Source organism: Labrus mixtus, chromosome 11 (genome assembly GCF_963584025.1).
Source record: "Labrus mixtus chromosome 11, fLabMix1.1, whole genome shotgun sequence".
Lineage (NCBI taxonomy): Eukaryota > Metazoa > Chordata > Actinopteri > Labriformes > Labridae > Labrus > Labrus mixtus.
Window position 1 is genome coordinate 9,238,189 of NC_083622.1, and position 12,600 is coordinate 9,250,788.

At 43.8% G+C, this 12,600-nt stretch overlaps 1 protein-coding gene across 1 annotated transcript in view; it reads right to left on the reverse strand.

Annotated features, from left to right (window-relative positions):
- Positions 1-2,664, reverse strand: part of ube2e2 (ubiquitin-conjugating enzyme E2E 2) — a 44,117-nt gene extending 41,453 nt beyond the window's left edge. Inside the window, exon 1 of the mRNA XM_061049853.1 lies at positions 2,657-2,664. The gene's annotated coding sequence lies outside the window, so the exon portion shown is untranslated. The remainder of the gene's footprint in view (positions 1-2,656) is intronic.
- Between the last annotated feature and the right edge of the window lie 9,936 nt (positions 2,665-12,600).

A 12,600-nucleotide genomic window follows, 5' to 3' on the forward strand; every position in this document is an offset into this window, starting at 1 on the left:
TGGAGCGTGGATGATGAGAGAAGTGATGGCAAAGAAAAGGGAACACAAACGGTTTCTTGATGAGTTTTTAATCCTTGAATCTCCTCCACAACTTTGAAGGAGTTTGGAGTGGACCCTCGCCTGGTTAAAGTCTCCGCTCGTCGCTGGTCTGTCTCCACTTCAGCTCTCTTGATGCTGAACTAGAAACTATTTTGTGACTGAAGGCGTCACTTGGAAACGGCTTCACGTGGAGATCTTACAAGATTTCAGAGAGTTAGGAAAACAAAACTTTGAAGAGATTAAATTGGCTTAACTGACTTTTCACCACAGAACACGTCTTCATAACGAGCTTAACTCCTCACTCATGTAGATTTATTTCATCAGGTGTAATGATTATCAAGCTCATAATCTGTTTAGCCTGTAAAGGCCCTGACACACTAAGGAGATCGTCGGCTATACCGACAGTGAGCGATCGTCGCCCTAGTTTTTGCGGTGTGTCCAGCTCTGGCGCTACACATCAGCACCCGTCTGCCTTTGGCGCCGCTGGTGAGAGGAATCGCTCTGATTGGATGTTCAGAGGTTTTATGTCTCTCCAGCTCTCGTCACAGGTTCAGGAAAACCCCTTGAGCATGCCGCTGTAGTCTCCATGCTTTCACCCATTAGTGCGGTTTCTCCTTATTTGTCGCCTCCGCCTCTTCTTTTCTTTTTCCACTAAAAGACCAAGGGCTGACAACGCCATTTTCAATTATCGCTGAATAATTCAAGACTGTATCATGTCGTCAGTTCTTCAGGAATAATCAGAATATCAACAAAGTCGTTAAGATTCATCCTCAGGGGAACACATCTAATAATTAGAAAACAATAGGTGTGGAAGCAATAGATCAAATGGGAGGAGGTCCAATAGGAGAGTCGGACAGACTTTGGTCAATAAATGGATTTGACCTCTGTGCTTGTGTTCCGAGACAAGGACAGCAGTCCAATTAAATGGCCTAATCCATCCATAATCACCGTAGTTCGACCTTACTGCATGTACTGAACAGTAAATGGACTATAGTCTTCTGACTACTCAAAGTGTTTTTACACTGCAGTTCACACATACACATTCACACACTGATGGTAGAGGCTGCTGTGTGTAAAGTGACCATCAGTGTTCTGCTAATCCCATTCATACATACTTATACCCCGCTAAGCAGCAGGAGCATTTTGGGGTTAAGTGTCTTGCCCAAGGACACATCGACATGTGGCTGTAGGAGCTGGGGATTGAACCCTTGACCCTCCGGTTGAGAGACGACCGACTCTACCAACTGAGCCACAGCCGCTCTGGGATTCTGTCAAACTACAAGTACCACTGACATTAAAGGCAGGGTTGGTTATTTTGGAAAACTAGCATGATTTTGAAAGTAGCATTCCCTCAGTGCTGCGTCTGCACACCCACCCCCCTCCCCTCTGTGCTCCCTCAAAAGCCACGCCCCCTCACTTACATACACAAGCGCCATTGCTCCAGAGGCGGACCTCAGCTCATCGCTTTGAGTGTGGGCTCGTGCACACAAGGAGTAGAGAGCAACAGGGAGACAGGGAGGCGTGTGATTGGTTCATCAGATTGGTACCTCGTGGCAGACAAGTCGTGGAAGTTTTTACAGGCTTACAAACTGCTACAGATGACGGATTTTCTTCGTTCCTTTTTCAGAGCACATGCGTTATTAATTTCTGTCAGGACCTAATTTCAACCAGAATCTTAAAAAGTGTTTCTGGAGGAAATTATCAACCCTGCCTTTAAGGCACAATTGCACTACTGCGCAATGTTGCCTTTAAATCATAGGAGTAGTTCGACAACAAAAGAGCGGAGATGATGAAGTTTAATTATGTGCACCGAGATCACACCAGTTGAGCTCATACAGTCCACGGTTGTACGTCGGTCGCAGGATATAAACCTCACCGTCCCTCCTGCTTCCTCTCTGTGAATTTTCCAGCTGTGTTCCCACATCGGCTCAACCCGACTTCATGCAGACATTTTACTTGGAGGCCTGGCAGAAAAACCTCTGGGTAAAGTTTGAGTGAAAAACTCTTCTGTTTGCGCTCACACATGCACGCTTTGTCCAAGTGTGAAAGCACCACCATTCAAACCTCACCACTGCTCGCACACAGTTCCCACAAAGATATTTATTGTCTCCTATTTATACATGTTTTCTTCTGAATAGATCTCTCGTGCTAAGTGGCCTTCAGCTGCATGTTATCTCTGTGTGCAAACGCCGCTCTCTGTCTGTGTGGGCAGCGTATTGATTGTTCTTTGTGTCTGTGGAGGTGTTTCAAGGATTTCTCCACTGTCAGATCAAAATAAATCAATTGAAACATTTTTTAAAAAGGAAAGACGCTTCTGCTGCTTTCCCTGCAGTCTTTGAAGCTCACCCTGGTTGGCAGGTTTGGTGCACAGTGTCAGCTCAGATCTGCGCCGAGTGCGTAACATGCCACCCTCATTCTAATGAAGGTCTTTTGGATTACCCTCCACAGTCATTAGATCAGCATAATAAAGGGACTCTGGCCAGTGTAAGAGGAGGAGGAGGTGGGGCGAGGGGTCGGGTACTCGGTGTGATAGACAGCGACCTTAAAGGCCTGCACGTGAATGGGGGACGCTCCAGTGAATTCACTTCCTCAGTTTGTCGCTGGCAGGCCCCAAGGTCACGTCTGCTCGCTGCTGAGGAGGCTTTTGTGATGGAAATCCTGTGGATAAAGTTTAACCCCTAGAACAATTTAAAACCTGGCCCTCCATGTTCGCTTCTCGCCCCCCTCAAACCTCCCCCCCCCCGCTCCAATCCAGAAGCAATGTGCTGTGAGTCATGGGGCAGGTCCTTGTTGCCAGACCTGCCTGCAGATTGGATGGATAAGTGTTAAGTATGCTTGAGTGGGGTGACATTGTGTTAGATTTGACACAGATGTTGCAGGGGGTACAACGGAGAGAGTCAGAATGAAATCCATCTGTGATAACGTGCATGAACGATCGATTCATGCGCACTCGACTTTGTGCACAAAATAGAGCAAAACGCAGGAAATCAACCATGTCATTTGAGAATGTCTAAAACCTTTGAGTGTGAATAACTTCAGGCTCACACTGTCCTCCAGTGGCACGTGGTACTGGATGTTGGAGACATTTTGGGAACCACCCAGCTCTTAATTCTCCTGGCGCAGGAATATCACCACTCCCCAAATCTTCTCTGAGGGGAGTTTATTTTATTTTAAATGCCTGTAGGAAGCGTAAAAAATAAGCGTAGAAAGCAAATAAACCACTGTATAGGTTTTATACATCTTCACTGCTCACATAAAAGTAAATCTGTTCCACGTCGCTTGGCCGACTGTTGTGTTTTTCATGCCAGAAGAATGATTCATCTGCTCTGCTGTTCTGCTGATTCACCATGAGCTCATTGCTTTTCTGCGCGTCCGTTAAAACTGTGTTTAAGTGTGATCTGTAAAAACTGTGTTTACTGTTTATTGGACCGTTTGAAACCTGAGGACATGATCTGCTTTAGTCGCAGGCGTTAGAGAACAAGACTAATAAGAAAATTTAACATTTAGACCGGAGGGGGGGGGACAGGGGGACAGGAACCAGGAAATGTTGAGTGGAAGAGAGCGGAGAGGATGACATGCAGCAAAGTGTTGAGGTAGGACTTGAACCCACGGCAGCTGAGATAATGTACATGAGCCACTTAACATAACCACTGGACTATCCAGCGCCCCAGCAGGAGATGTTTTTAAGATAATGAATCCACTAAAATTAAAAATGAATAGTGATAAATTATCATGATTTCAACATTTATATAAAATAATAGGGATTATCATTTCAGCCCAATTTTTGAGAATGACTAATCTTGATTATCAGTGCTTTAAAGAAGACTTCAAACTCTGTCCACAGGGGGGCGCTAAAATCCAAACAAACTGAAAGATCCTCAAATCCTTGTCAATTTACATGTTTAACGTTTGATAATGTGGCCATTTGGAGACAAAAATTCAGGATAAAATAATTTTTTACTACAGTACTACAACATTCTAGTGCAAACTATATCAAAGAAAATGTATTAAAATCTCAGCTGCCTTGTGATAATGTTGTTTTGTTTGATTAAGTTAAGGGGTTTCTTACTTTTTCCCCTCTGTAATCCAGTCTGACTCCTCCAGCCGTCTGCAGAGATCAGAAGGAGCCTGATTTTTTTAGATTGAAGTGATCACACTCAGAAGTTTATACAACACAAACTGGAGGTTTAATCTGGATACAAGTCAGGATTGGATTACCTGATTTTATCTGATTACGTACTTCCTCTTTTGAACAACCCGATATCAAGTTTCAACCCGATAGATTTGATGTTGTTGGATAAACAACCGGGCCCAGGCAGCGATCACAAAAATAAAAATGCCTGAATGCCTGCGCCACATTTCATTAAATTCTTTCTGAGATATTTTAATCCTGATCAAAGCGATGCGGATTGGTGGTCTAATAAAGTGGATCGTCATACGACATGGGTTGCTGGAACATTGTTCAAGCTCTTTCACTCTTCATGCGCCTCGGTTGGTGAAGTTGTGCCAGAAAAACCAGACTCTGCTTCTTCAGGAGGGAGCAACATGCCCTTCATAGAGCCAAACTGCTGACATAGCGTCAAGTATTTGGAACAGTAACGTGTCAGAGTGACGATTTAAAGTCAGCTCAAGTTAAATTCAATTTGCTTCACTGGCAGAAAGAGGGATGAGAGATCCTCTACTTTTGTTCTTTTAAGATACACTTCTCAGACTGTATGTAGAACATTTATCAGTGTTGAGAATGACTGAGATTTGTTGCTGAGTATTCACAGTGTTAAGTGAGACTTGCGTGTGTGTGTGTGTGTGTGTGTGTGTGTGTGTCACTTCCCTCTTTTGAACACTAGGTGGGGCTGTGAGACCTGTGCTATCATCACACTTTTCCCCTCTCATGTCTCTGATCTCTCTGTAGAGTTTTCCACCGTGTTAGAGTTGCTGTCATCTTAATGTCCCAGCGTTGCAGGGAAGAAGGCGTGACCGGGTTGTGTGTGTGTGTGTGTGTGTGTGTGTGTGTGTGTGTGTGTGTGTGTGTGTGTGTGTGTGTGTGTGTGTGTGGATTCCTGTGGGTCTTGTTTTCCCTCTCCCGCTCAGGGATGGCAGCACTGGGAGACATTGATTTGGACTGCCGGCCTGTGACGAGACAAACCAGCACACGCCAAGGTCACTCAAAGCCATCATCCTTCTATTCAAAGAGCGACGGGCTCAGTGGCGGAGCACGGGGAGGGACGAGCTGCGTAAAATCTTCCCTTATAGACCCTTCAGCGTGGAAAAATGAACTCCTGCCCCAGAATGGTTTGATGCTCAATGATCCTTTCAGGCTTCAAATTGTTTTACCAGGTGTAATCGCCCTGCTGAAATGTCACGGAGAGGTATTCGCTCTTAAAGGGCTTTTATAGCTTTTCTTTGATAGCATTGAGGCCTTAAAATCGGCTATGAGTTGGTATGAAAGTGGCTTTTGGCTCAGAGAGAGGAGAGGTTATACACTTCTCTGGTGATGGCTGAAGCAAGGAGCATAAAAGTGTATAATGGAGAAAAAGGATCTAATTTCCTTGGGGTTCAAAAAATGCACTCTTGTCTTAACTTTCACACCGTCGTTTCTGCCCGTTTCACTTTATATTCTTGACTCTGACATTTCTTGGCCCCAAGGTGCACCTCAATGTTGATTATTCCCTTCAGAATGAAACATCTAAAATTGGAGACATTTGTGTTTTTCCAGTGAAACAGACCTCATCGCATGGGGAGCTCTTTATGTCCGCCTTGTTCTATTTCAGGGTCAATCATGTGAAACTCGCATTTCAAGTGGAGCTGGACGCGTTCCAGTTCGCTGTTCCAGAGCAGTTTTTAAAAAAAATGAGCAAACGCTGTCTTTATTGGTATTAAGGAGGTTGTGTTGCCATTAGCCCGATTTAAACATGTGTGTTTTAACTTGTCCTCGTTTCCCTGCAGCTCACTTAGCAGAATAAATGATGCGCTTTCTTTGGTTCGTCACCTTAATGCATCCGTGGAGTGGAGGTTTTATGGAGTGTGCATGCTGTTTTTACAAAAGCGACCTCATTTTTACTCGACGCTGGACTGAAACTGTGAGCTCCCCAGCATGAGGGGAAGTCAGAATGCTGCACTGGGATAGCATGGTGAGGGGGCTGTGATGTAAACATCATCACTCCCTCTGGCTTTTGTGCTGAATTTCTTGAATATTTCTTTCTGCACATTGATGCAGTGGTTAGTAATTTCGCCTCACAGCAATAAGGTTCCTCCTCGTTGGTGCCCCTGCCTGGACAGGAGCCTTTCTTAATGGAGCTTGCATGTTCTCCCCGTGCTTGCATGTAGGTACTCCGGCTTACACCCGTAGTCCAAAGACAGGCTCGTCTGGTTACTCTGTCGGCTCTAATTTGTCCGTCGGCTTGGATGTGAGTCTGACTGGTTGTTGGCCTCTGTATGTCAGCCCTGTGATTGACTGTCGACTGGTCCAAGTTGCACACCCAACTATGATGACCCAATGACAGATGGGATAGGCACCAGCACCCCCCTTGCAATAATGAAATGGACCAGCTGTATTTCCTGCTGCGTTTAAACATGTAGACCGTCAAAAATCTTGTCAACTTTCAGGAGTTTTGTGCATAAATGCCACAAGTTAATCAAAAACACATGTCGTGTCACTGGATTTTTGGTTTTATATCCAGCCTTAAAGATCGGATTTTTCCTCTAATGAGTCAAAGTTGAAAATCTTAGTGAAAGTTCCCCCAGAAAGAATACTTTTCATATGAGTGCTCTTAACGTATTTATGCAGATTTCCTGTGCTGTCATCTAAGGATCAGGCTGTTAGAGTTCCAACCGCTCTGAGCCATCTGATTTTACCATCAAATAGTCACTATCAGACTTTCAAACAGCTCTTTACTGCTCTCAGCTGTCATTAAACTGCTTCCTTGACACACTCCACTTCTCGGCGGCATGTTTTCCTCACAGTCGGTCCCAAAATGTGACTCAGCTCAACGTCCTGTCCGCTCGGCTCCACAGAAATCCCACTTCAGGTCACATCCATTAAGTTATGCAGAGAGCGAGAGAGAGAAAGAGAGAGAGGTCTCCTCTTTCTCCGCCAAAAACTACACCCGTGTCTCAGCTTGAAATGATGGAAAACTCTCTGCTGAAGAGAAGGTTTTCAATACTGAAGAACTAAGTACTTTTCATTTCAACAGTGTGATCAGCTTACTTTATTAACGGTTCACTTTTGTCAATATTTAAAGGAGCAGTATGTAACTCTGACGCCTAGTGTTTAAAATTGGTACTGCAGTAAAATTCAAAAAGCATTGTAGAGAGCTGTCTCCCCCCGCCCCCTCCTCTCTAGAGTCCATTCTGACGCAGGTTGCCATGTGGTGGACTCTGAAGCTTCAGTGTTTAGCCAGCTCTGCATCGGTCTGTAAACCTTTCTGCGTTCTAACCTCTCTCCAGTTTTCAAAAGCATCTCCAATATTGATCCTAGTTTGAGCACGTTTCTGCTCGTGGAGCTTATTAGAAACATGCAGAGGCTTTTTAGGTCGGGTAAAAATGTGCAAAGTTTGCAATGACAGTAATCCTCCCTAAGGGTGCCACATCTGGCAGCACTCACTCACTGTTGCTAAGTGTTTGCTCTGAAAACCTGCGTTTGTCAATGAAAGTCACAAAAGGAAAATTAAGGTTCTTAATGATCGCTGCAACAATCAATTTACTCGGACTCAAAATACTCAGGGGCTGGCAGGAGAAGGACTGGATAAGGTCAGAGTGAAAAATGTTGCCGTTTGCGTTCACACATAAAGCTCAACCTCGAAAACTTCAGGGGTTTTCTGCAAGTGTGACAAGGCTTTAGAGAGTTAAGGTTTTCATTGCACGTTTACCTCCAGTGCCATTTCTGATACAGCGTGATTCTTTCCCTTACGCATCTCACTTTTTAAAAATAAATTCCAGCCTTTGAATGTTTTTCCAACGGGGACTCTTCAGTGGAGTCACTGCAGCGCTGCGGTCGAGCTCGAGAGTATTACAAGTGAAGAAGTGTAGAACTCTTTATTTTCCCAGTGGCCAACTTTAAGTGAATGTGTGTTTTTTTTTCCCCCCTTCAGGACGCACGGCGCTACAATCAATCAGCTTCTATTCAAACACAATCAACCATGTTGTGCCGGGATCCACAATAAGCTCCTCTCCAATTACCAACACAATCACATCTGATTGCTCGTTATGTGTGTGTTGGTCAGCTTCCAGAAGGCTGCGTGGGAGCCTGATTTTAACCCCCTGACTCACTCAAAATGTACATTCTGTGATGTTGTAAAAGCCCTTATTTTTACGTTTTCTTCATTTATTTATATTTCTGTCCCTATTAAAAGTTTGGCCGTGTTGGTGTTTTTTCAGGCCGATAATAAAAGCTCTAACTGAGACTGTAATTGAGAGCGAGAGCGAAACAGACCGCTGCTATTTCCAGTTATTTATTCAGACGCCACACAAACATACAGGTTTGAAACCACTTTACATCCAGACAGAAACATCTTCTCCGTCTCTCTCTCTCTCTCTGCTCGCTCAGTAAAATATTAATAAACTGTTTTGTTTGTGGCTCATTTTTTAAGCAAATACACTGCAGCCTTTATGGTTTGCATCATCCTCGGAGTCTAAATAAGGAGGAGAAAGTATTTATGAAATGCTCTCGGTGTGGGTTGTTTTTCTGCTCGGCTGGAGGAGATTAATGGTTTGTTTGCATTCCCTGCGTGCTCTTCATCTCCGTGCTGTCCCAAACTACACACTGCTGTATACATACGGGACATATAATGGAAGATAAATGCGGCGGGAGGGTGAGTGATCATCCTCGAGGGGGAGTTGCTGTGCAGATTGGGAAGAGTGAAAGAGGAAAAAAGCCAGGTCACAGCGAGGAAGTTTATGTTTCATTTTACGGTTTGTTTTTCTCTCAGCGTGTTTCGCTTCTGACCTCTGGACAGGGGCGTAGAGTTATCATCGCTAAACCAAACTGTGATGTTGGTTTGTTGAAGGCTCGAGTGATTTAAGTGGTTCACTGCTGAAGCTGCTTGTTGGATGGTTGAGAAGTTTCAGGAACCTCCCTCAGCATTCGGCTGTCCCCGCATTAAAGGTCACATATCATCCTCTTTTTCAGCAACTTTAAACAAGTCTCAGAGCTCCTCAAAACATGTCTGTGAAGTTTCTTGTTCTAAATCCGCTCTGATCCTGTATTTGATCATGTCTCTAAACCCCTCTATTTCAGCCCTGCTCAGAACAGGCTGTTTCTGTGTCTGTAGCTTTAAATATGTAAATGAGCTGTGTCTGACCACGCCCCCTCTCTGGAAGGGCTTGGGTGTACTCGGGCTTTCTCGCTCCATGTCCTATTGTTTACGGTGAGAAGGCAGACTCAGAGGGCAGAACAAACACCTAGCTGTGGGAGTGTCACCCACCTGGGGGAGGGGTTACTGCCCTTTGTGATGTCATGAAGGGAAAATCTCCAAATGGCCTGTTTGAGCACACATTTTCTGAAAAGTGGAGCAGGCTAAAGACGGAGAGGATGGACTTTTCTCATCATTGGGGGGTTTGTAGACAGACTAGAGACACATGTTAGGAAAACATTTGTGGCATGGTAAAGTTGATAAAGACCTTCCAGAGAGGGGGCGTGGTCAGACACAGCTCATTTATATTTAAAGGTACAGACACAGAAACAGCCTGTTCTGAGCAGGGCTGAAATAGAGGGGTTTATAGACATGATCAAATGCAGGATCAGAGTGGATTTGTGACCTTTAAAGGTTTGTTGCAGCAGTTTAAGAGATGATCAATAACAAATGTTTACAACATGCAGATTTGTGGTTCTTGAACAAAGGGTGGGATTGAGGGGCAATTTAACATTCTTGCAGTAACAACTTATCCGTGGCGTTGCTTCCCAACATTTTGTTCTGTGTTTAAATCCTTCTCAGGCTCCTCTGTGGCTTCTTCCAGCTGCACAGAGCTGTTTCAGCATCTTTCTGTTATTTTCTGTAGCCAGGCAAGATGTTTGGCAGCAGAAAAAGTGGGAAATGTTTGTTTACCCCTCTCTGAGAGCTGCCGGGTTCGCACATTAATCCCTGGAGGACAGATTGACGTCAGCCTTTGAAGTCCAGACTACACGATGTTAATCCCCCTCTGAACTCAAACATAATTGGTATCAGTTGTTAAAAGGAGGCAGTGGATGTACAGATGAGTGAAAAACAGGTCTCGCTGAAGCCTGACATGTTAATTATTTGGCTTATCTGTGTAATGAAACGACTGATCGTCTGAATCAGTGTGTTTGAAAGAGTGAAAGGTTCCCTTCCTGCGATCTGAAATCAGTCGACATTTCAAAAGGAAAGAATTATTTCATCATCAAAACATCATTTAATCCGAGGCAGAAGATGAAAAGATTTCATTTATTATCTGCTTCATATTCAGGCAGAAAGATTCTGTTTTCAACGCTGATAAAAAAAAATAAAGTTTGTGATATAACTTTGTATAAAACAATTTATGATATAATCAGGTGCAATCAAAGCTGCTCAGCGTTTCCGCCTCGCAGACTTCATTCTGATCAAATTAAAAAAATGTTATTTGCATACTGAGCGGCGTTTCTTTGGAGTTCACAGTAAAAAACAAAAACAGGTTTGTATCGGGACATCGGATTTAGACGTGTTATCAGCGGCAGGAGCAGCAGATCTGTTCAGTCATTAATACAAATCAGATGAAGGACATTCAGCAAACTTGAATTTACCGCTTTTCCTGTTCGAGGTCGAGGGGGGGCTAGAGCCAGAGTCACCAGTGAACCTAACGAGCATGTCTTTGGACTGTGGGAGGAAGCCGGAGTACCCACACATGCACGGAGAGAACATGCAAACTCCACACAGAGAGGCTCCTGTCAGACGGGGGCTTCAAAACCAGGAACCTCCTCGGACTGTATCTGGAATTTCTCCTTCTGGCCCCTCAAGTATTTTTCCACATGAAGGCTGAGTGAGCTGATGTGAGTATAAATACTGAACACAACTTTTATTCAGTTCAGAGACTTAAAAAAAACCCCCAGTTATTAAAAATAGGATGCACTTTTCAGATTCTACTATATTTTCGTCTTTCCTCATCATATTAAACAATCGGAATCTCTGATTTTCCTCCCACTTGTTTTAAAACCAAGGCCTAAATAGTCTCCAGCAGGGATTTGCTTGCTTTTTCGCTGATTTTTCATCGACCACCAACTGGATTCCCTTTAATTAGATTCTTCATGGACTATATTTTCTTCCTATTCCATCATAAAAACTGATCAAAATCTCTCTTTTCCTCGTACCTGTTTTCAAACCAAGGTCTAAATCTGTACTCCCAGTCTAACCTGTTCTCCAGCAGGGATTTGCCTATTTTTAATTGACAACCACTTTTATGCTCTTTCCATTTTCTGCATGGACTGCATTTTCTTCTTTCCCCATCATATTAACCAATCAGGATCTCTGTTTGACTCGCACATGTTTTTTTAACCGAGTCCTTCAGCTGTATTTCTTGTTTATCAACTTGTTCCCTCGCAGGGATTTACTGATTTTAAATCGACAACCATCTTGGTGCACTTTCCATACCTTGACATTGACTCTGTTTTCTTCTTATCCCGTCATATAGATCACTCGCACTCTCTCCTCTACCCCCCTGCATGTCTTTTAATCGAGACCTAAAGCTGTACTCCTTGTTTAAAGTGTTCTCCAGCGGGGATTTGCTGCTCGGGGTTTTTGCTGAGTTGTCATTGACAACCCATTGGATGTTATTTGTGGAGAGAAATCCATGCAAACATAACTCATGACAGACGCGGAAGATGTTTGCTCTATTTCAGCCACATGTATTTTTAATGATGTTGACTTTTGCTGGGTGAAAGAAAAACAAACGAGGACACTGTGAGGGTGGGCTGCATTGCTGTGCTTGTCCTGCAGGTGGCAGCACTCGCATATTGTAAACACACACTAATGCATGCTCAAATGAGCACACAGACATGCACAAATAAGAATAATCAAATCCTCGTTATTTGAACATCTTGCAAATGAGATTTTTTCCAGGTTTGCTTCATTTCCAGAGTCTTGTAAACAGAACTTTAATCGGCTCTTTTCCAGATTAGTTCTCCTTTAAAGTTGACTTCTGCCCCGTCACTGCTACAGCTCATGTCTCTCTGTGCCCTCGTGTCAGAACAAGCGTCACCGCAAGAAAACAAAACCATCAGCAGATCTGTGCGGAAATAACACAGCAGAAAAAAATCCATTTCAATCAAAAAAAAGCTGGACATTTCTTTCACTGTTGAGAGCAATTCCAATAATGTCTTGTGAGATTTGAAGTGCTGAGGGGAGCAACTTCAACCCCCGACTGCTGCTGTTCTCACCAAACTCCAGCTGTGTTTCCCCCCCCCTCTATTTGTCTGCTGAAGGAGAGCAATACAATTTGCTGACTTCTCCCTTCGGGTTTAAAAAACTGACAAATAAAATTAGCCTCTCCATGAACCCTTTTGTCCGCATTTGGCCCGTTTTTTTTTTTTATGACAAATTCATTGGCTGAAATAAATCACAAAAGAAAAGCAAAAGC